The 25,134-nt window shown below is 36.2% G+C and overlaps 1 non-coding gene across 1 annotated transcript; it reads right to left on the bottom strand.

Moving 5' to 3' along the window:
* Positions 1-21,558: 21,558 nt before the first annotated feature.
* On the bottom strand, positions 21,559-21,665 carry LOC114403949. The gene has a single exon (XR_003664716.1). It is a non-coding gene; the product is annotated as a small nucleolar RNA R71 (small nucleolar RNA).
* Positions 21,666-25,134: the final 3,469 nt, after the last annotated feature.

Raw genomic sequence — 25,134 nt, 5'->3', positions numbered from 1 at the left:
TGGAAGAGTTACATCTTTTGATTTTTGTTCAAAACTTATCGCTGATAATCGATTACCAAATCCTTGTAATCGATTACATAAAGCTTTTTATGAAAGGATGTGACTCTTCACAATTGAATTTGAATTCCAACGTTCAGATGCACTGGTAATCGATTACCAATATCTTGTAATCTATTACACTATTTTGAAATCAATTCGAACATTGCAAATTCAGTTGAAAACTTTTGAAATCAAACTTTGCCACTGGTAATCGATTACAGGAAACTGGTAATCGATTACCAGAGAGTAAAAACTCTGGTAACTTAGAAAATTTTGAGAAAAACTCTTTTAAAAAACAAAACTGTGCTATGTTGTTTTTTGAAAAATCTTTTCAATACTTCCCTTGTGAAGTCTTCTTGATTTCTTCTCTTGAATCTTGAATCCATCTTTTCTTGAATCTTGAAATCAATCTTCTCTTGATTCTTGAATCTTCTTGATTTCTTCTGATGAAACTTGAAATTAAACTTGATCTTGAACTTGTTGACTTCTTCTTGAAATCATTCTTTGGGCTTTTTGTCATCATCTTTGTCATTATCAAAACTACTTGAATCAACTTGATTCATCATCATGAAGCTTTCTTCTACACAAACCAAAAACCATCATTCAGTTGCCTTCTCTACATCCCATTCAGCATGATGCACTTTTCAACACTAGCACAAACCACAAACCGGTATACCAAAACTCTATTTGATTGTCCAATTATGTGTGCTCGATTCATTGCTTGGATATCTGCATGGGAGTTGAAATCAAAATCATAGATGAAGACAGTGTCAGCAGTTTCCAAATTTATCATTAGTCCACAAGAGCAAGTGGATAAGAAGAAAACAATTCAACATTTGTCTTCATTAAAGTGTGCAATTGCTGACTAGCAATCAGCTACAGAAACAAATCCATCCACTCTTTCATCTGTTTTTGTTAGTATTTTAGAGGAGTAGGAAAGAGGTTAGTTGTTGATTGATATTGGTGTGGAATTTAGGAAAGGTTTAGTAGGTGCCTTAGTGAGAGAAATTTGTAGTTGGCCGGCCGTGTAGCTCTTCAACAATAGGGAATTACATTGATTTCTCTCTGGCTTACTTTACAATAGTGCATGATTCCTATTTATAGGCTCTTAAAATTCAGTGAATCATTTCACCTTAGTTCTAAAGACATCTAGACTTTAATAGTTTAGATTTAGTTTTTACATTTTGGAGCTTTCTAGTATTTAGTTGTCTAGAGAAATCATGTCCAACATACACACGGTTATAGTAATTTCTAGGATATTCTTTTTACAATAAGTCTTCTAGGATTTCATGAAGCCTGCTTGGTCGTATACTTCAAAGAAAATAAGAACACTGTGACCTTCTCTATGTAAAACTTTTAGCATAGAATGCAGTGGAGTCAACTTAGTTGAAGCCTTTATTCTCATATCATGAAGGAACTTAACAGATCCAAAATCTGGATAAATACAAACCTTCCGCGGTTGCATCACGATTCCCAATATTCCACAATATTTGATAATTCTTTGGAAGCATTGCACATTACACTTCAACTTGGATGGATGAGAACTCGACAGGAACCATTCTTTTTGTCTTGTGGAAATTTTGCATGACATCCTTTGTAAGTCTACAAACTACAAAGCATAAATGTGAGAAGCAACAAGTTTTTTCAATTCATCAACTTTCTCTGTGGCCACAAGATCATTAAATTTCTCCTCATTTGAAGATAGAGAAGGAAATGAAGCTAGCTGCTGGAAATTAAACAAGTTGTACATCTTGTCAAGGTTGCTCTAGAGAGGGGTACTTATCAATAGTACACAATGTTGAATGGAGAATGTATTTAGCAGACTGAAAAGCTTACTTCCTGAATTCTTCAGTCAATGGCCTTCATCAACAACAAGAACTTCCAAGGAACTTGAAACAATTCAATTATGCAGAAGTATTTTATTACAATGAACAGAGAACAAAAAATCAAAGGGTAAGCTATTGAAATAGCAAGGCAACAAAGTAAAGGAAGAACGATGATCGCAGCACACTCCTCTGCTATATACCGGCAACAGAATCACCTGAGAGAAAGGGGTAAGGTGAGAGAAAGGAATAACAGTGAGAAGAAGCAAGCTCTTAGTAGAGAAGTAGTAGAGAACAGAGGAAGGGAATCACCTTAGAGAATGCTACAATGTGTAATCCTCCAGCCTTATATTCTCCTTCCTCAACCTTGTGCTATGCCTGCCTCCCTCATTATGCAGATCGTGAGCCATGTGTCCCTCCCTTCTAATAGAATTTCACGCCAAATCTCCTTGTTAGACAAGTGTCCTCAGTTATCTTAAGAAGGTGGGTTGAATTAAGATACACAAGCTATCCTCCAAATAAAATTTAACTCTCTTTTTGATTAACAATGCAACCCTTATTATGAATTACTCTAAGAACAATTCAAAAACAAACTTCTTTAAAGCAAAATATAAACAATAATAAATAACAGAAGTTTAAGGGAAGAGAGAATGCAAACTTAGTTTTTATACTGGTTCGGCCACACCCTGTGCCTACGTCCAGTCCCCAAGCAACCCGCTTGAGATTTCTACTATCTTGTAAAATGCCTTTTATAAAGTCTGAACCACACAGGGACAACCCTTCCCTTGTGTTCAGAAATCCTTACAACTTAAGATACCCTCGGTCCCTTAATCAATTTCTTTGAATGAGAAGAAGAAGAAGAATTCTCTCTTTAAGAGAAAGATATTACAATTGAAGATCACTCAAGATTCCTTATTGAATTTGCAAGTGTTATGGCCAAGGAATTCTTTTTGAGAGTTATAAGACAATTTGGCATTGAGAGGATAAGATAATTTGTTCAGGAAAACTCTCTTAAAAATTTCATGTCCCAAGTCACTTATTTATAGGCCTTTGATAGTCCTTCAAAAACTTCTTGAACAATTGTGACTCTTGGGAGTTATTTTCGAAAATTCCTTATTGGTAATCGATTACATAACTGTTGTAATCGATTACGCAGTTAGTTTCTGAAGAGTTGTGACTCTTCAGATTTGAAATTTGAATTTTCATGTCTGGTAATCGATTACACACAAGTTGTAATCAATTACAAGCTTTAAAATTTAAATTCTATTTTCTAAAGGCTGTTATAAAATGTTTAAAACTTTTGGTAATGAATTACAAGTCTTGTGTAATCGATTACAGGCTTAAAATTTAAATTCAAATTTTGTAAGAGCATTTCAGAAATTATTTTGGCCACTAGTTCGATTACAGCCTCTGGTAATCGATTACCAGAGAGTAAATATCATATTTAAGAAATCTCAAAAAAACTTTTGGAAAATATCCTTTGGCCAAACCTGGGCATCATCAATTAAGAAACTCTTCCTTAGATTCTAGGAACTAAGTTAATCAATTATCTTGAATTTTTGGATTCTTGACTTGGATCAAACGTGAGAAACGCTTATCTTTGGCATCATCAAAACTTCATAAAACTTCATATCATATTTGCTTCTACAATCTCTCCTTTTTTGATGATGACAATAATCTGAAATCAAGATAAATGATATACAATTGATAATGCGTGCTCACAACCCTTACTCTCCCTCAAGATTGGAATTTATGCCTAAGTTTATGATAAATTCTACCTTTGTTCTCTCCCCCTTTGGAAACATCAAAAAGCCAAAAATATTTAAAGGAAAGAACTAAGGCAACAACAAAAACCATAGCACAATCCATCCATAAACTAAAGCAAACCATAGAATAAACCAAACTAGGCTTAAGTGATCAAAACAAAGTCCAAACACAAAGCAAAACAGAATGATAAACATCCAAGACAAGCTTAATCAAAGTACTAAAGTAATAAATGCCAAAATACAAGGCTGAAAAACATATAATACTAAGGAAATAGAACATAAACTAAAAGTCGGTCGGGGGATCGAAGCAACGCCTAATGAAGCTCATATCATCTTTGAGTTGAGTGATCCTTGTATCCAGCCCATCAAAACGAGTATCCATCACATCAAGGCAAGTATCCATCGCAGTAAAGCATTCACCCACAAAAGCTCGAAGGTCGTGGAGCTCTGTGAGTACTTCAGTCAGAAGAGAAGTAGAATCAACCCTTTGTGGTGGAGGAGATGGGGTACGTTCATCGGGAATAGGCAATGGCAAGTCCTGTTTGCGAACCCACTGACCATCAACATCCTTTCGGTAACCAAAGGAGGTAACCACACTAGCACCAATAGAGAAAGACCTCTTTACCTTGACAAATGGTTCATCACCCAAAGGAATATTAAAATGATGAAGAAAAAGATTAACAAGGTGAGGATAAGGCAGAGGTGCATTGGCCCGTAATGCCTTATGCATCTGGTACCAAACTAAATGGGCCTAGTAGATCTAATGACCAGTTTGAAAGGCCCACATTAGAATCAAATCCTCCTCAGAGGCTTGAGCAAGGTTTGAAGACCGAGGAAGCAAAATATGAAAAATGATATAAAGCATGATGCGACAATTAAAAGTTAATGACCCATCAAGTAATCTGCTGGTCATGTCAGCCTGGTCATTACAGACCATGCAGCGAGCATCAAGACTAGAATAATCAAATTTCTAGTCATCAACAAGGGTGCTCTCAAAAGGAACACCTTGACTGGGAAATTTAGTTAAGGAAAAGAATAAGGGCTGATCAATAACATTGGAAATATTTTGCACCTCAGAGTAAAGAATACCATCCTGAATTCTCAAATTATTATAGAAAACCTTAACTAATTCAGGAAAGTAAGGCAGTTTCAAAGACATGAAATAAATCAAACCAGAATTTTGAAACACTTGGTAACAATCAAATGTTTCTCCATCAAAGAATTCAAGGTCAAGGTACTTAGGGTCTAAAATGACTCTATTACAGAATTAAGAGTAGTACCTTTGACACTGATCATCTGAGGAAAACAATGTGGATGATCTAGGAGATGAAAAAAAAGGAGGAACTGGTGCGGGTGGGTTTCCAGAGGTTCCTTAGCGACGGTGGCTAGCAACAGTGGTGGTGGAGGAAGATCCTTTTCGCTTCTTTGATGATTCTTCCATTTGAAGATGTTGTAGCAGATTTTGATCGGTGGGTTTGAAAGAGAATTGAAAATGATGAAGATTGGGCTTTGTTTGAAGTGATTTGGTTAAGAAATGAGTGAGATACAAAGATTTGAAAATTTGGAAGCAAGGGGCACCATTACACGAGAATGGGGGATAAGGGTTCTGCGAAAACACAGATATTTATAGAAAAGGACATCATGTAATCAATTACAGACCATTGTAATCGATTACAGGAGTAACTTGTAACTATTGGAGCCTACTGGTAATCGATTACAGCCTTGTTGTTCTAATGTAATTGATTACAAGGAATGGTAATCGATTACCAGACCCTTAAACAAGGCTTTTTCACTTAAAGCTAACTATTTCTAAGTCTAATACACACCTAATTATGATAATCAACCATAATCAAATGCATTCTAATCAACAAGCACAATCAAACACATTCAATTACAAACACAATCAAACATATTCAATTACAATCACAATCAAACACATTCAATCATCAATCACAAACAAATCTAATCAATTTAATAATTACTTAACTATACACAATAGATTCTATTCCTATTAAATAAAATTCAAACAAAGGTAATGAAAGATAATTATTATATGATGAACAACAATTAATATAAATATTAGTAACACAAGCAACTAGACTCATAGACAATCTATTTATCATAAGGAAGATCAAACCTCTAACTGTATACTTAAAACATAGGTGTGAATAATTAAAATAATACAATATCATTTACCTTTGTCAACTCCACCAAAATTTTTGGACAAGTGAAACCCAGGAGAAAATATAGTTCTAGACTCCAGATGAATAGCTTGATTGTTACAACCCTGAAGTATTATTTCAAAACATTGAGGAAAAATATGTAAGAGGATATCTAGTGTTCCAAGGCAATTCCCTTCAAATCAACATTTGAATTTTCAGAAAGCATTTATATTAAACATGCTCAGTGTATATGAGATCATTAAAATCACTACATTTGAGATACAGGTACTTTTCCAAATGAGGTTTTTAGTCATCAGTTTAGGTCTTAAAAGATTTAAAACAGTTTTTGAGAAAAAAAGTGAAACTTATGTAGTAGCATGCACACCTACACACACTCATAAAGGAAAACAGACAGACTAAGACAAGTAAAAAGGCAGTCCAGTTAAATTACCATAAAATCTAATGAAACACCGTCAACTGCATCATTTTCCAAACATAATTTGATTGTGACTTGTGAAAACACTAATGTTCCTACCAACCTCAAGCCTCACAATTGAATTGACTTACCCGACATTGCTCAATATCCGCTTCACGATCCCCAGCCTCAAGCCTCTGCCTGAAAATGTTCCTACCAACCTGGCAATCAACAAGTAAAATAATATATAATAACAAAAAAATAACGAGTATTAATTAAGACAAGATACTGAATAAGATGTACAACAATAGCAGTAAGCAAAAGATATAGCAGTAAGCAATAAGAATTGTTTCTCCCAACGAACTATCTTTGTGTAGGCAGACTTCCTTGTGTTTAGCCCGAACCTATATTTAAAAAAGAAATAAACAAAAGTAATTGTAATCCATCACTCACTTTAGTCCAAAGTTACATGGAAAGAGTGACTTAAGTGATAATATTAAGCTATTAAATTTAGGGACTTAGATGAAATGAATTACATTTGTAGGAGTTGTATTGTATGACTGCAGAGGGCAAGCCTCTTAAATTTGGTTGCTTTCTCTATTCCACTACACAAACACAAACAACATCGTATAATAATATATCACTAAATTCACTTCTCAAATTAAAGCAGAATGGAAGGGTTATGTTACCTTGAACGTAGAAGCAATCCATGTCTACATGAGCAATCACTCTTCCATCGCACGTCTCTTGCCTCGCCACCAGCATCTCCTCTTCTCTTCTTTTCCCTCCAAATCTGTTTTGCTCCCTTTTTCCCTCTACACCACACTTACATCACAGTCACACATTATTGTGATTTTACAGTAGCTCAATGCACCTCATTAAAACTGGCCTTTTTTCTCTTATAGCGATTTCTCTAGTAGTGTGTACTGCACTATAAACAACAAGAGCATCATTTCCATCTACTCTAATACTACAAATGCCATAAGCTTTACCTTTAACTACAATACCATCGCCTATCCAAACAAGAAAAAATTAAAATATGTTTTCTATGCTTCTAATAGACTTGAACTTTATATATTTGATCAAATAAAGAGTACACTAGATGAATTTCTCAATAAATATTAATAGAAGAAAAAAATAATAAGGTAAAATGAATAAAATTTCTTTGTAAGTTATATAACTTCAACTAACAAGCTAATTTTAACTCATAAGTACTTACTGAGAAGTTTATCCAAATAAGGTTTAAAGCTTAATCAGATAACTTCAATTAACAAGCTAATTTTAACTCCAAGTAAGTTATATAACTTCAACTAACCATTTTCCTGCCTTTTCCAAAATCATGTGTGTTTCCAAAGCACTGATGAACAAATTGTTCCAATGTAAAACCACGCCACAATAGAACTCCAGGCTCTTGGTACTGCCAGTGAAAACATGATGATGCACATTCTTATTATCAACAAACATGTATCAGTTGGAGATAGATTTGTATGAGCTTGAAACAAACCTGAATCAAGTTGAAGTCAAGCTTCGGTGGTCCCAATTGTGCCACAACAATGGACCCAAAGAAGTTCCCCAACAGAGCAGCATCGGGCATGGCCAAACCCTTAACAATCCCCGCCGAAAACCTGCCAAGAAAGCAATCCCCAACACCAGTGGGATCAACCTAATCAGCCACGAATGGCACCACCTTAAACGCACCGTTTGGACAAAAAACCTCGCAGCCATCCTTCTTGTGTGTGACGACCACGCAACACCACTTCCTCACCTCCTCCACATCAATAAAAATGGGTTCATCCGTGGAAGCCTTCAGAAACACGACGTGCGGCAAGAGATGGAAGAACTCGCTGCCTCTCAGCGACACGTGGCTCACGCGACCGTTGATGTTGTCGAACCTGCAAATCAGAGCCTGGATGTCAATGAACACGTGGTCGCAGATTAAGATCATTCTTTGCAATGTCTTTGGGAGAATCTCACCGTCGACCCTGATCGCGAGTCTGAACCCGAATCGAGTATGGCTCCCAGCAGTGGCGGGTGTGGTAGAGTTGCTTGAAGGAGATGGTGGGCTTTTGGGCTTCCTCATCTCCCACAGCGCCACGATGAATCGAAGAAGCTGAGGCGACAACAAGAAATGCGAGAATGATGTAGAAGCAAGCTTCATGATGATGAATCAAATTGATTCAAGTAGTTTTGTTGATGACAAAGATGATGACAAAAAGCCCAAAGAATGATTTTAAGATTGAGTCAACAAGTTCAAGATCAAGTTTAATTTCAAGTTTCATAAGAAGAAATCAAGAAGATTCAAGAATCAAGAGAAGTTTGATTTCAAGATTCAAGAGAAGAAATCAAGAAGACTTCACAAGGGAAGTATTGAAAAGATTTTTCAAAAAACAAACATAGCACAGTTTTGTTTTTCAAAAGATTTTTTCTCAAAATTTTCTAAGTTACCAGAGTTTTTACTCTCTGGTAATCGATTACCAGTTTCCTGTAATCGATTACCAGTGGCAAAGTTTGATTTCAAAAGCTTTTAACTGAATTTGCAATGTTCTAATTTTTTTTTAAATGGTGTAATCGATTACAATATATTGGTAATCGATTACCAGTGTATCTGAACGTTGAAATTCAAATTCAATTGTGAAGAGTCACATCTTTTCATAAAATGCTTTGTGTAATCGATTACATGGTTTTGGTAATCGATTACCAGTGACAAGTTTTGAATAAAAATCAAGAGATGTAACTCTTCCAATGGTTTTCAGGTTTTTCTCAAGGTTATAACTCTTCCAATGGTTTTCTTGACTAGACATGAAGAGTCTATAAAAGCAAGACCTTGACTTGCATTGAAAAACAACTTTTCACATACCTTTGAACATCTTTTTGAACTTCTTCTTCTTCCTCTTCCTTTGCCAAAAGCTTTCTAAGTTTTTTGGTTTCCAAACCTTGTCCTTTCACAGAAAACAAAAATGTGCTATTCATCTTTTCATTCTCTTCTCCCTTTGCCAAAAAGAATTTGCCAAGGACTAACCGCCTGAATTCTTTTTGTGTCTCTCTTCTCCCTTTTCCAAAAAAACGAAGGACTAACCACCTGAATTCTTTTGTGTCTCCCTTCTCCCTTTTCAAAGAATTTAAAATGACACAGTCTGAGAATTCTTTTGATTCTTCCCTTTCCCTTAAACAAAAGATTTCAAAGGACTAACCGCCCGAGATATCTTTTGTTTCCCCTTCACAAAGTTTCAAAGGACTAACCGCCTGAGAACTTTGTCTTAACACATTGGAGGGTACATCCTTTGTGGTACAAGTAGAGGGTACATCTACTTGGGTTGTTGTAACTGAGAACAAGAGAGGATACATCTCTTGTGGATCAGTTCAAGTGGAGGGTACATCCACTTGGTTGTTCAAAGAGAACAAGGGAGGGTACATCCCTTGTGGATCTTTGCTTGTAAAGGTTTTTACAAGGTTGAAAAGAAATCTCAAGGACCGCAGGTTACTTGGGGACTGGATGTAGGCACGGGTTGTTGCCGAACCAGTATAAAACTCTTGTGTTTGTCTTCTTCTTCCCTACACTTTTAATTTCCGTTGAGCACTTTAATTATCGCTTTTACTTTTGGTTAAGTTTCTATTTCTGTGCTTTACTTTCTTAACTTTGTAGTAAAAGCCTAATTGAATCTAGTAACATTAAGAAGGATAAGTTTTTTAATTAGTAAAGGTTCACTAATAATTAATTCAACCCCCCCCCTTCTTAATTATTTTGAGGCCACTTGATCCAATAAATGAGAGAGAGAGTGGCCTGGTACACTGCCCGATAAAGAGAGAAAGAGAAAGTGCTAATTAAAAATAGCAACCATTTAAGACGGGCTTTCTGAAGACCGTCTTTGTTTCAAAGTATTCCAAGGCGGTTTTCCAAAACCGTTTTTAAAATGCTAACAATATTTACAAATTTGCCACTATGATATAAACAAAGACGGTTTTTTATGACCGACTTAAATATTGTGTCGTAAAAAAAAATATTTTTAGTAGTGATGTTGTAATGAACAAGAGTCCAATCCATTTGTAAAAACCAGTACCAAAGTACTGAGAGCTTTATGCATCCAAAAAGGAGCTAATTAACTTACATAAACTATTTATGAAATAAGTGTTAGCAATTTTGGGTCATACATATATATCACATAATTGAATAAGTTAGGATCATTATATTATTAGACAAAATATTAAAGTGGTCTAATCAATATAAAATTATGGCTAAGGGCATATATGTCATGAAAGCTAATTGTGTAGATACCATTAGTGATATTATAATTTGACGAGGGACCAAATTATAATTATCAAATTTGGGATAACTGATGGGAGTTACCAATATAAGGGGTTATGGTCCCCATTTGTAGAGAGAGCAACACATAGAAGCTTTTCTCTTTATCCCGTAAGAAGAGAAAAATTCAGAGAAGAAAAATGGCTCTCTACATTTGGAAGATCATACAACGAATCTTCTTATCAACTTTTCATCATCATTCCATTATGGCTAATCCAAGTACCTTCCGCATTTAATTTTTTTTTATCATGATTTTGAGTATGGGAACACAATGGGGTTCTATTTCATGTGGAATAATAAGTATAAATTTAAATGCATCATTTATGTATTTGTTCTTACTTTTAGAGGTCATTGCAGTATACTAAAATAATAATCATGGGCCTCTAAAATTTAAAATAAATAAATAAAGTTAAAATAATTTACTCAAGAAACATTTTAATTTTGGATTTAGTGCATCAATGTTTAAAATTTAGTTATGGTATATCATTTTAATCATTTAGCATTTAAATGAGCTAATTGAATCAAGATATCACCAAAGTGACCCCTCTTGTGTAGATTGTTCATGAGAAATGTTAATGTGTGTGATTATTTATATGAATGGTGATTGGCCCAAAGGAAAGTTATCATTTAACTAATTTACATACACACCTGTGATGTTAAACATGTGATAATTATGGGGTTTTGCATGTGAATGATAAGTCACATCAAAAGATGGGTTTGTTATTTGATATGCTTTTATTATCAATGTTTGAACATTACAACAAGGATATCACTAGCAATTAATACCATTGTCCAAAGACTTGATATTAATGGTGCACTAGATATCTTGAGATGAGATATACCATTATTTAAATGCATTGATGACAGTTATGTGAGCTTATTGTATTATTTGTTTTGATCATTTCAGTTTTTGCTTCTATATCTATTAATCTGAATTCGGTTCTGGTTCTTAATGATATTAATTTTAAGGACTAGAAAGAGAACATGCAAATTGTTCTTGACTGCATGGATCTAGACCTTGCATTGAGGATTGAGAAACTCCTTTCTCCTACGGATTCCAGTACCTCTGAACAGAGGAAACTTCATAAGAAGTGGGATCACTCAAATTGCATGAGTCTTATGATCATTAAGCATGGCATTCCTGAGGTCTTTAGGGGCACTATTTCAGATGATATAACTAGTGCCAAAGAATTCCTTGCTGAAATTGAAAAGCGCTTTGCAAAAAGCGATAATGCAAAAACAAGTACTCTCCTTCAGAACTTGATTTCAATGAAGTATCAAGGTAAAGGAAATGCCAGGGAATTATGGGAATGTCAAATATTGCTTCAAAATTAAGGGTCCTAAAGCTTGAGCTATCAAAAGACTTGCTTATTCGTTTAGTGCTAATTTCTCTACCTTCACAGTTTAGTCAGTTTAAGATCTCTTATAACTGTCAGAAGCAGAAATGGTCTCTTAATGAGCTCATTTCATACTGTGTGCAAGAAGAGGAAAGACTGAAGCAAGAAAGGACTGAAAGTGCTCATGTTGTGAGTACCTCTAAAGACAAGGGCAAAAGAAAAAGAACTGAGGAGCCCAAGAATGAAGCTGCTAAGGGTCCAACACAAAAGAAATAAAATCAAGGTGACAACTATTTCTTTTGCAATAAGCCTGGACATGTAAAGAAGAAATGTGCCAAATATCATGCTTGGCGTGCAAAGAAGGGTATGTTTCTTACTTTTTTCTGAGGTCAATTTAGCTTTAGTTCCTAGAAACACTTGGTGGTTAGATTTTGGTGCCACTACTAACATCAGTGTTTCTATGCTGGGTTGCCTAAGCTACCGGAAGCCAATTGATTCTGAAAGATGGATCTTTGTTGGAGATGGTAAATCGGTCGAGGTGGAAGCTATAAGGCATTTTAGATTATTATTATGTACTGGTTTTTATTTTGATTTGAAAGACTTTTGTTGTACCGTCATTTAGACGAAATTTAGTTTCAGTTTCTTATTTGGACAAATTGGGTTATTTATGTTCATTTGGAAACAATGTGTTCAGGTTGTCTTTTAATTCAAATATTGTTGAAAATGGTTCACTCTTGGTTAATGATAATCTATATTTACTTTATACTGTAGCTTCCTATGGTGAATCCTTTAATGCAGAATTGTGTGGTACTAAGCATAGAATTGATAATACAAACTCAAGAGCATTATGGCATAAGCGCTTAGGTCACATTTCTAAGAACATAATTGAACTTGTGTCAAATGAAATCTTGGATTCCATTGATTTCACAAGCTTTGATGTTTGTGTTGAATGCATTAAAGGTAAATAGACCAAAAGCAAGAAATTAGGTGCATATAGGGCTACAGACGTCTTGGAATTTATACATACGGACATTTGTGGGCCATTTCATACACCTTCATGGAATGGTCAACAATATTTTATATCATTCATAGAACATTACTCCGGATATGCATACTTATTTCTTATACATGAAAAGTCACAATCTCTGGATGTGCTCAAAACATTTAAAGTTGAAGTTGAAAATCAACTCAACAAAAGAATAAAGTGTGTCAGATCTGACCGTGGTGGTGAATACTATGACAAATATGATGGCTCAAGTGAACAATGTCCAAGACCTTTTTCCAAGTACCTAGAGGAATGTGAAATCGTCCAACAGTACACCATGCCAAGGCCACCTAGCATGAATGGTATGGCTGAAAGATGAAACAGAACTCTTAAGGATATGGTAAGAAGTATGATTTGTCATTCTAACTTACTAGAGTCACTCTGGGGAGAGGCACTAAAGACTGCAACTTACATTCTAAATAGAGTGACAACCAAGGCAGCTGCCAAAACACCTTATGAGCTTTGGGTTAGGAAAAAGCCTAGTCTGAAACATTTTCATGTATGGGGATATCCAGCTGAGGCAAGGCCTTATAAGCCAAATGAAAGGAAATTGGACGCCCGAACACTGAGCAACTACTTTATTGGTTATTCTAAAAGATTCAAGGGCTATATATTTTATGATCCCAAATTAAAGACAATTTTTAAGACGGAAATTGCCACATTCTTTGAGGATATTGAGTTTGGGGGGAAGAATAAGGTTAGAGACTTTGTCTTAGAGGAAGAATCAGTAACAATTCCAGAACTGATTCATACAGTTGTTTTTTATAAAGAAAATTTAGAACCTCTACAAGATATTGTTATTGAATCCCCCACTCAAGATAATTTGGTCGTTCATGAAGAACAAACTCAAGATCCTTAAGAACCTATGCTTCATGAGTCAATACCTTTGCGGAAATCTACAAGAGAAAGGAGAAGTGCTATTCCAGATGATTATGTGGTATTTCTCCAGGAACATGAGGAAAATAATGGTATGATGGAAGATGACCCAGTCAACTTCCATCAAGCCATACAAGATTCCAACTCAGAAAAATGGATTGAACCAATGAATGAATGAAGAGTATAAGTCCATGCAAGACAACAAGGTTTGGGAACTTGTCCCATCACCAGAAAGTGTGAAACCCATTGGTTGCAAATGGATATTTAAGATCAAGCGGGATTCCAAAGGTAATGTGGAGAGGTATAAGGGTCATCTTGTGGCAAAGAGCTATACCCAAAAGGAATGGATTGACTTTAAAGATACTTTCTCTCCAGTTTCATTGAAAGACTCTTTTAAGACAATCATGGCTCTTGTTGCGCATTATGATTTGGAGCTTCATAAAATGGATGTCAAGACAACATTTCTCAATGGCAACATTGATAAGACAATTTATATGGTGCAACCAGAAAACTGTGTTAGGAGACCCAAAGAATATGGTTTGCAAACTGACAAAATCCATTTATGGGCTAAAATAGGCATCTTGTCAATGGTACCACAAATTTCATCAAGTAATTCTCTCATTTGGTTTCGAGATGAATCTTATTGATGATTGTGTGTATCACAAATTCAATGGGAGCAAGTACATTTTCCTGGTCTTATATGTTGATGACATACTGCTTGTCACTAATGATATAGGCATGTTACACAAAACCAAGAGATTTCTATCAAGAAACTTCAAAATGAAAGATCTTGGTGACGCCTCCTTTGTATTAGGAATTCGGATACACCGAGATTGATCTTGGGGTATTCTAGGATTATCACAAAGGAGCTATATCGAAAAGGTACTTAAAAGGTTTGGCATGCGAGAATGTAAATTCGGGGATACTCCAGTTGCTAAGGGAGACAAGTTTAGTCTCAAACAATGCCCAAAAGGAAATTTGGAAATTCAGGAAATGCAGAAGATTCCCTATGAATCAACTGTAGGGAGTTTGATGTATGCCCAAGTATGTACACATCCGGATATAGCATACATAGTTGGGGTATTATGCAGATATTTAAGCAATCCAAGAAAGGATCATTGGAAAGCAACAAAAAGAGTTGAGGTATTTGAAGAGAACAAAGTATTATATGCTCACATACAAGAGGTCAGATCAGTTGGAGATCACTGGGTATTCTGACTCGGATTTTGCAAGATGCCTAGATAGCTTGAGATCCACTTCAGGTTACATTTTCATGTTAGCCGGTGGTGTAGTTTCTTGGCGCAGTGCCAAGCAAACCCTTACTACTTCATCCACTATGGCAACAAAATTTGTGACATGCTATGAGGCATCAAATCATGGAATATGGCTAAGAAATTTTGTCACGGGGCTACAAATTATGGAAGGAATTGAAAGACCACTTAAGTTATATTGTGACAATAAATCAATTGTATTGTATTCTAACAACAATAGGAGCTCGACCAAGTCGAAGCATATTGACATCAAGTTCCTAGTTGTTAAGGAAAGGGTACATAGTGGATAAATTTCCATAGAACACTTAGGGACAAACTCCATGATAGCATATCCTCTTGCTAAGGGACTTCCACCCAAGGTCTTTCACGAGCATGTTGCTCACATGAGTGTTTTACGGTTCCAAGAATCTTTGGTTTACTGGGAGTTAGTCACTTTTATGTATTTTATGTTCTATGTTAGATTTTATGTATGCATACAGATGTGTCATTATTTTCTCTTATTTCTTAACCCTTCTTGTCACCTTTTTAATGACTTATTAGCCTTAATTGTCAAATTAACTATGCAATTTCATCATTTGGGCCTACTTGACTAATTTTGTGTTTTAAATTTAATTTCAGGAGAATTATAAGCAATTGGGCTTGGATCCAAAATTGGGCTAAACCGGCTTGGACTTGAAAAGAGCAGACAATTTTATTTTATCTAATTTTATTTTATTTGGGCCAGTTTTACTTTATTTCATTTTTGGGCTTGGACTTAAAGCAGAATTGTAAACATTGGGGCTGAGGACATATATAACAGCACCAGGGTTTTAGTAGAAGGGGACTATTTTTTATAGGAGAATTATTTTTAAGGTTTTGCAATTCCAGTTTTTATTGTTCACACGCACTGTTCACATAGAATAAAATTTCATTTTCTGCTTCCAATTGCAATTTCGTTTTCTGCTTCTGCCTTTGAATTCATTTTCGTTTCTACTGATTAATGGAAGGCTAAGTCTCCAACGTTGTTTTCTCTTGATGATCAAGCACAGCTCTCTTTGAGGTTTTGTTATTACTATTGAATTCTGATCAATTTTTCCTCTTCACCAATTGCTATGTATTTGTTGCTATTAATCCATGCATGCTTAATGCTTGATTAATTGTCTCTGCGCTTAATTCGCATTCATGCTTAATGATCAGTTTCGTTCATGCTTAATGGATATGTGAGAGGGATTAATTGGTGTATGTGTTGCTTAATCACATAATGACAGTCTTAGGTTAATTTTCACTTAGTAGATTAATTTCGAGTTGGATTAAGTGGTTGAACTGATGAGGGATAAATTCTCATAACCTAGGATAAGAGACTTGTTTTTGAATCAAGGGGAAACAACACGTTTTAGTTCTGTTATTTCTTTAATTGAAATTACTTGCTGTTTAAATTACAAAAACAAATACCCCCCCCCCAATTCATTATTGTTCCACTATTATTTGTTATGAACGTTTGGTTGATCATTGCTCATTGGGAGACGACCTAGGATCACTTCCTAGATACTGCATTTTTAATGTTTATTTGATTCGGGTACGGCCTCGATCAAATTTGGCGCCGTTGCCGGGGAGCAGTGGTCCAAAGGTTCATAAAAGTGTTTAGTTGTTTTGTGTGTAGCTCTATCGTTTAGGTTGTGAGTGTGTATTGTTTTGTTTTGTGTAGTGTTCTATTTTGCATTTCAGTCGCGCCCCCTGTTTAGCGACTATTTCAGTTTTGTGTAATGTTGTGAATAGTGATTAGCGACTGATTTTGCAATTTAATTGTCAGTTTTTGTTTTGATAGTTAGAGTTGTTATTTTTGGATGATTTTTTGTTTGGTAGTTTCTTTTGATCCATATTTTGTGTGAAAAATACCAGGAGCACTTGGTGTGGCTGAATTTGAGAGACAAAAAATTTGGGAACTCGTTTTAAGCAAAACTTAAAACGACCATAACTTTTGCTCCGGTTATCAGAATGACTATTATTATATATGCATTTGGGGTAGAAAAAAATTTCCCATACTATGGAAACCTACTTTAGCCGGTTGGGGTCTCCCAAACTCGAAAAATCAGCCATTTACTAAGTTTTTTTATTTTTAAAGTATTATTATCTTATTTTTCTAAACTTTGCTTAGGTAGTTTTCATAGTTAGACTTTGAATTTTTTATTGAAATTTTTTGTGCTATCTTTTCATGATTTTAGGGTGTCGTTCATAAAATTTCAGCTTATTTGGTTATCGTTTGACTATAGTTGTAGTTTTAACCCTCCCCTAGTGCTTGTTTGAGAAACACATGATTTGCTGCATATAGTGCATGACTAGGGGAAATCCAGGTGATTTACAACCCTTTGATCCTGAAATAGATAGAACATTTCATAGATTAGTTAGGCATAGTGTGCATCCTGGTCATTTTGAGCATTTTGAGCATTATGAGTATTCTGTTGCTGGTGATTCTGAATATTCTGATTTTGAGCATTTGACTACTGTGGCGTCCCTAAATTAATGACTGGTTTAATAGAAATAATTTAAATAACAAAAACCATGGTAAATTTTTTTTTTTTCTTCTTTTTCTTTTTCATTTCTTTCTCTTTTCACCATAACTAGGTTTAGAAGGAAAATCCTCACTATAAAGTCCTGAATGGCCAGTTCACAACTCTATTCGGAGTCATTTCTTTCTTACCGCTCATAATTCTCTAAATTATTTTGTTGTTTCAAAAGGAAGAATGTACCAGCCATTACTTTAGGTCGTCACATGAAAATAAAAGAATAAAATACGGTCGATAAACTCTTTTACAAATAAAGTTGCTAATGCTTTCTTTTCAAATAACAAGATCGATTATAAATGCATTCATCGTTTTAAAGCTGTCCAAAATATGGGAGTTTTACAAAATACATAGTGTCATCCAGAGCAAAGGTGTCCATAGTGGTGGCTTCAGCCACATGTATACAATTATCAAATTCCTATACATCAGGTCTACCCATACAAAAAACAAAAGAGTAAACCTAACAGTCAGTTCTAGATACACCCACCCTCAAAATATATAAAACTAATCCATGGAACTGTCCACTCCACCGTGCGCTGAAGCGTCCGTGCAGGTTCATCTGGATGCACCAAAGAAGTAGCCGTGAACCAAATGGTGCCCCGAAATCGGCACCTCGTGTTGCCTTTGAGGGTCTCCCAAGTTCCCTCTAGGCACTCCATCTCTACTCGATCACGGATTAGCTGCGCCGCCATCACGATCTACAAGAAAGAAGGGAAAGGGGTAGACTCTTTCACAAGAATCTAACTGCGCTACACACAATTTGTCTCATAACCACTACATGCAAGTAAAAGGGGTATTTTACGACTTTCCATCTCTGGTAATCGATTACACAGCCTTGGTAATCGATTACCAGAGGCTAAACTTGAATTACACAGCCTCAGAACATGAAATATGCAATAATGCACTGTGTAATCGATTACACATGCCTGGTAATCGATTACCAGTGACCCATTCCTCTGTGTAATCGATTACACAGGCTGGTAATCGATTACCAGAGGCTTCCACCATCTCCCAGTTCCCTTTTTAAGCCTGGTAATCGATTACACCCCTTGGTAATCGATTACCAGAGGCTTCCCTAGCTTCCTAACCTCGTTTTCAAACCTGGTAATCGATTACACCCCTTGGTAATCGATTACCAGAGACCATCTTAGCCTCCTGTCTTCATTTTTAAGCCTTGTAATCGATTACCCACCCTTGGTAATCGATTACCAGAGGCCACAATCCACATATTACACAAAATTCACAGCTGGCCAGCCACCACAAGCCTCCTTGCTTTGTGGTCTTGTTTTCCTTTTATCTGTTGACTGCCAGGAGCTCGCCTGCTTAGGTACATCACAGGTTCTCACTGACCGACTATGCCCGGGTTGGGTCGGGATTGGTCAAGCTTGGTTTTGGGCAATAGCACCCCACCTGACGTCCCCAAGGTCTCCTGACCCCCGCGACATATCTCCAGGTACCACTCTGTGGTCAACAATAAAAGCAGGAAGTTTCACCCTTCAACACTTCCTCATCTCAAGCTTGTAGGATTATGGGGTACCCATCACATGTGGTACTAGGTGGCGGTCGGGCGATGGTGCACAACAAGCTTTCCTCATCCACAATGCGCGCATAAACCCACCATCCCCTGTTGCCCACCTCCAACTGAGCTCACGTACTCCCACGTAGCCCATATCCTCGTTTCTCTCAACACCGGGTCCCCATCAATCCTCTCAAGCTTCCACAACATCCAAGCAAAACAACATTCAAACAGCACAAGCTATCACAGCCAAGCAAAACAGAGCAAAGGCAGAAAACTCTGCTCAACACATCAACCAAAATCACAGCTTTTCTCACGTAAAGACCACAGTAACAATTTCTTCGATCCAATTCGTTAACCGTTGGATCGACTCCAAAATTTTACTGGAAGTCTATAGTGCATAAGCCTACATTTTGACCGTTGGGATCTACTAGCAAACATCCAGAACTCATTCTGCACTAGACTTTCCACAGCCAACCACACACAAGCATTTTTCTGCACTTGTGCAAAATTCTGCTGCACAATTTCACAGCAAAAATTCTGCATAAGTGCAGATTTCGAAAATCACACTTCCTCTCATCCAATCTTGCCCAAATCAATTCCTACAAGTCCCAAATCATGTATCAATCATGTCTAAACCAAATTCAAGCTTTAAAGCACAGCAACACAGAATCTAGGTGTCCAACACCCCTCCATTCAATGGCTTTTCTAGGTTTGAAAGGTGAAATTTAGAATGAGGTAAATTCAAAGCAAACTCTCACCTCACACAAGTCCATAACCTCAAACTAAACTTGCTCAAACTGAATTTACACCTAAAATTCCACCAAATCAAAATTTGACTCTTCAACACTCAATTTTGCCCTAGAAATGGCTCTTGGTTCACTTTGGTCATTTGTTTTTCTCTCTAGCTCAGCCTAACCTTCCTCACATGTCCTAAATGACATTTCAAGCTAGTATTAACTCACTTTAACCTCCATTTACCACATAATTCAGACTTAGCCTTCCAACTCTCAAAGTCTCACTCTTTTTCCACTCATAACATCACATTCTCACTTTCTAACCCTAGGTTGGTTCTACCCTTCATCTCTAACAGTTTTCCATCAGCAATTTTTCAGCCTACAACATCACAAACATCATCACAAAACCCTAAAACAGAATGGGTATGTTTAACTCATCCAAACATGGCAATTTCAACAAGTTTTCAGCAAATGTCTTCACAAATAATCATCACACAGCAGAAAACTAACAAAACCACCCATCATATCTCCCAAAACCCCATACCCACGAAAATCAAAGGAGAAAGAAGTCCACCCAAACCTGAATTTTCGAAGTCCCACTCGTAGCCACGCACTTCACGACTCCGAAAATGCTCTCCTTTCGCGATTTGGAGCAGAAATGAGCACCAAAGGTTGAAGCTTTGTTGGGCAACAATGGTGGATGGGAGAAAAGAAGAAGAAGGCTGCGTGAGAGAGAGGGAGAGCTGTCTGAAATTTTGTGGGGCTGAGTGAGGAGAGAGAAAAGCTTTTTGGTCTTAAATAAAAGGTTTTCCTCTTTTTCTATTATTTTATTCAAGCTCTGCCACATGTCCCTATTTGATTGGAGCAAAAAGGGCCCACTTCCTCTTTTTGACTGTGACCCATACTCAGTCACAAAAGTGAGGAAAATCTGACCTTTGAAACGCTAAAATCCTGCCTCGGTTTGCGTGCCATTTCTCTGGTTCCAGTTTCTCGCGTTTCTCTGCGTCCGTCAGGGCCAGTTTTCGAAAGCAAACAATATATATATCAAAACGCTCAGAATAAAACCCCGAGCGTGGTTCAGAGGTTGGTTTCGTTAAATTCTAAGTCGCACGCAAAACGATGATTTTTAACTAATTAATTAGGAATTAACTCATAACCTCCCAGTTATGGATTTGTCTTCCTTAATTAGCCTAACCCGCACATCTTGCCCCCACTATTCCTACTTCTACCAAGAACATATAGGCATAGACACTGGATAATACTTATATATATAATTATTCAAAATACATCGTTTCCGTAAACTCCGGGTAGAATTTCCAGGATGTTACAACTACTAATTTTCATACTGAGAATATGGCTCAACCTCCACCTCATGAAAGGACTCTTAGGGAAATGGCTGCACCTGATTTCACTTATGAAAAATTGTGCATTCAATATCCTGATGAGGGTGTTCCATATGTTCTCAAGACTGGACTAATACATTTGCTACCCAAGTTTCATGGTCTTGCAGGTGAAGATCCTCATAAGCATCTTAAGGAGTTCCATATTGTCTGTTCCACCATGAAGCCCCCTTATGTCCAGGAAGATCATATCTTTCTAAAGGCTTTTCCTCATTCTCTGGAGGGAGTGGCGAAAGATTGGTTGTACTACCTTGCTCCCAGATCCATCTCTAGGCGGGATGACCTTAAAAGGGTGTTCTTGGAGAAATTCTTCCCTGCATCTAGGACCACTGCCATCAGAAAAGATATTTCAGGCATCAGGCAACTTAGTGGAGAGAGCTTGTATGAGTATTGGGAAAGATTCAAGAAATTGTGTGCAAGCTGTCCTCACCACCAGATTTCTGAGCAACTCCTTCTGCAATATTTCTATGAGGGACTTAGCAACATGGAGAGGAGTATGATTGATGCTGCCAGTGGTGGAGCCCTTGGTGGTATGACTCCTGCTGAGGCTAGGAATTTGATTGAGAAGATGGCTTCCAACTCCCAACAATTCAGTGCAAGAAATGATGTTATTGTCCTTAGAGGAGTCCATGTGGTGGCCACGGATTCATCTTCATCTGCTGAAAATAAAAATCTTGAGGGAAAACTTGATTCCTTGGTCAACCTAGTAACTCAGCTTGCCATGAATCAGAAATCTGCATTTGCACCTGTTGTAAGAGTCTGTGGTCTATGTTCTTCTACAGATCACCATACAGATCTCTGTCCTTCTTTGCAGCAATCTGGAGTCAATGAGCAACCTGAAGCTTATGCTGCAAACATTTGTAATAGACCCCCTCAACAGCAAAACCAAAAACAACAGAATAATTATGATCTTTCAAGCAACAGATACAATCCAGGTCGGAGGAATCATCCAAATCTGAGATGGGCAAGTCCTCCACAACAGCAACAACAACAGTCTGTCCCTCCCTACCAGAATGTTGTTGGTCCAAGCAAGCCATATGTTCCTCCTCCAATGCAGCAACAACAAAGACAACAAGCAACTGAGGCCCCTTCTCAACCTTCCTTAGAGGAGTTAGTAAGGAAAATGACAATCCAGAACATGCAATTTCAGCAAGAGACAACAGCCTCCATCAGAGTATGACAAATCAGATGGAGCAGATGGCTACTCAATTAAACCAGCTTGGACTTGAAAAGTGCAGACACTTTTATTTTATCTAATTTTATTTTATTTGGGCCAGTTTTACTTTATTTCATTTTTGGGCTTGGACTTAAAGCAGAATTGTAAACATTGGGGCTGAGGACATATATAACAGCACCAGGGTTTTAGTAGAAGGGGACTATTTTTTATAGGAGAATTATTTTTAAGGTTTTGCAATTCCAGTTTTTATTGTTCACACGCACTGTTCACATAGAATAAAATTTCATTTTCTGCTTCCAATTGCAATTTCGTTTTCTGCTTCTGCCTTTGAATTCGTTTTCGTTTCTACTGATTAATGGAAGGCTAAGTCTCCAGCGTTGTTTTCTCTTGAGGATCAAGCATAGCTCTCTTTGAGGTTTTGTTATTACTATTGAATTCTAATTAGTTTTTCCTCTTCACCAATTGCTCTGTATTTGTTGCTATTAATCCATGCATGCTTAATGCTTGATTAATTGTCTCTGCGCTTAATTTGCATTCATGCTTAATGATTAGTTTCGTTCATGCTTAATGGACATGTGAGAGGGATTAATTGGTGTATGTGTTGCTTAATCACATAATGACAGCCTTAGGTTAATTTTCGCTTAGTAGATTAATTTTGGGTTGGATTAACTGATGAGGGATAAATTCTCGTAACCTAGTATAAGAGACTTGCTTTTGAATCAAGGGGAAACAACACCTTTTAGTTCTGTTATTTCTTTAATTCAAATTACTTGCTGTTTAAATTACAAAAACAAACAACCCCGCCCCCCCCAATTCGTTACTGTTCCACTATTATCTGTTATGAACATTTGGTTGATCATTACTCGTTGGGAGACGACCTAGGATCACTTCCTAGATATTGCATTTTTAATGTTTATTTGATTCGGGTACGGCCTTGATCACATACATTGACTTTTGGGTATATTGGGTTATATATATATATATATATATATATATATATATATATATATATATATATATATATATATATATTGTTTATTATTCAATTATTACACTTTGTACATTAAGGTTATTAAATGATCTCATTGAAGTAAAGTAGGACCAGTTGAAAATAGACATGTATAGGCCACCTTCACGTAATTTCATGCTACACATTTCATGATGAGTCTATGTCATTTGATTCTGTCAGCATTAGTGATCATTGATGGGTTTAGTTGTGATTGATACAATGAAAATTACTTTGGTTTTACATGTGGATGTAATCAATGGACAAGATTTTTGGAATATGCTCAAGGCATGTAATGGCAAATTTTGAGCTCATAAAGTCTAACACATTCATAAGGATTGTAAGGATATATATATTTGTGACCAGTGGGAGATTGTTAGCAATTTCGGGTCATACATATATATATCACATAATTGAATGAGTTAGGATCATTATATTATTAGCCAAAATATTAAAGTGGTCTAATCAATATAAAATTATGGCTAAGGGCATATATGTCATGAAAGGATAATTGTGTAGATACCATTAGTGATATTATTATTTGATGAGGGGCCAAATTATAATTATCAAATTTTGGGTAACTGATGGTAGTTACCAATATAAGGGGTTATGGTCCCCATTTGTAGAGAGCAACGCATACAGTTTTGCTTTTCTCTTTATCTCCTTTAGAAGAGAAAAATTCAGAGAAGAAAAAGGGCTCTCAACATTTGGAAGATCATAAAACCAATCTTCTCATCAACCTTTCATCATCATTCCATTATGGCTAATCCAGGTACGCTTCCGCATTTAGTTTTTTTATCATGATTTTGAGTATGGGAACACAATGGGGTTCTATTCATCTTTATGCAGTAATTTCTCTCTACATGGATAGAAAGCATGTGGTTAGGATTGATGATTGTCTGTTAGAATCAAATTAGGTTGATTGATTGAATCCCAACAATAAGAACAATCACACTAGAAGGGGAGTTGAATAGTGTGTTAATCAATGACAGTAACTTTTAAAATGATTATCACAAATTCAGATAGATATGTATGTATGCATGCATGCATGTATGTATGTATGTATGTATATATATATGATGAGTTGTCCACTTAAAAGAAAATAGGTTTTAATAAAGCCAAGTTTGATCGTCCAGTAACTGAATAAGATGGAGTTTGAAAATAGTTTTTCAAGCAATTACTTGGTATGAAAATAATGGTAGAGAGTGCTAAGAGAATGCTTAACAAACCGGTGGGAGTAGTATAAACACTTGGTTTGTACTGGTTTACTCAAATTGAGTTATGTCCAATTCTCCTTTACACAACAGTAAATGGTTCCACTAATTAAAACTTGGCTACAATACAAGTATTTTGTCATGTCACTCATGGCTATACAAGTATTCTTAATACCACTTCTGGCACTATCTTAGACTCCCCGTGAATCTAAGAAAACTCAAGTATTGTTTAACACTAAGCCATTATTCGCTTTCAACAACAATAGTTTGAATGAATACAAGTATTCACTAAAACTCAATGAGTGGATAAACAATAACGTTCAAATACAAGATAAATTTTCTTAGCAAAGGATAAACAATAAAAACTTAAATCAATTGTCCAATAATTTTACCAGAGTTTTGCTTCAAAGTTATTCTTGTTCTCTCATGATAATTTCATCATTTTGTTTTTTGGTTAGAGTCTACCTTTTATAGACTTTAGCGAAAGATTTGTTACAAGAATAGTGTTGA

The sequence above is a fragment of the Glycine soja genome, chromosome 20 (assembly GCF_004193775.1).
Source record: "Glycine soja cultivar W05 chromosome 20, ASM419377v2, whole genome shotgun sequence".
NCBI classification, from domain to species: Eukaryota; Viridiplantae; Streptophyta; class Magnoliopsida; order Fabales; family Fabaceae; genus Glycine; species Glycine soja.
The sequence above is the reverse complement of the archived record's forward strand: the minus strand, read 5'-3'. Positions and strand labels throughout refer to the sequence as shown.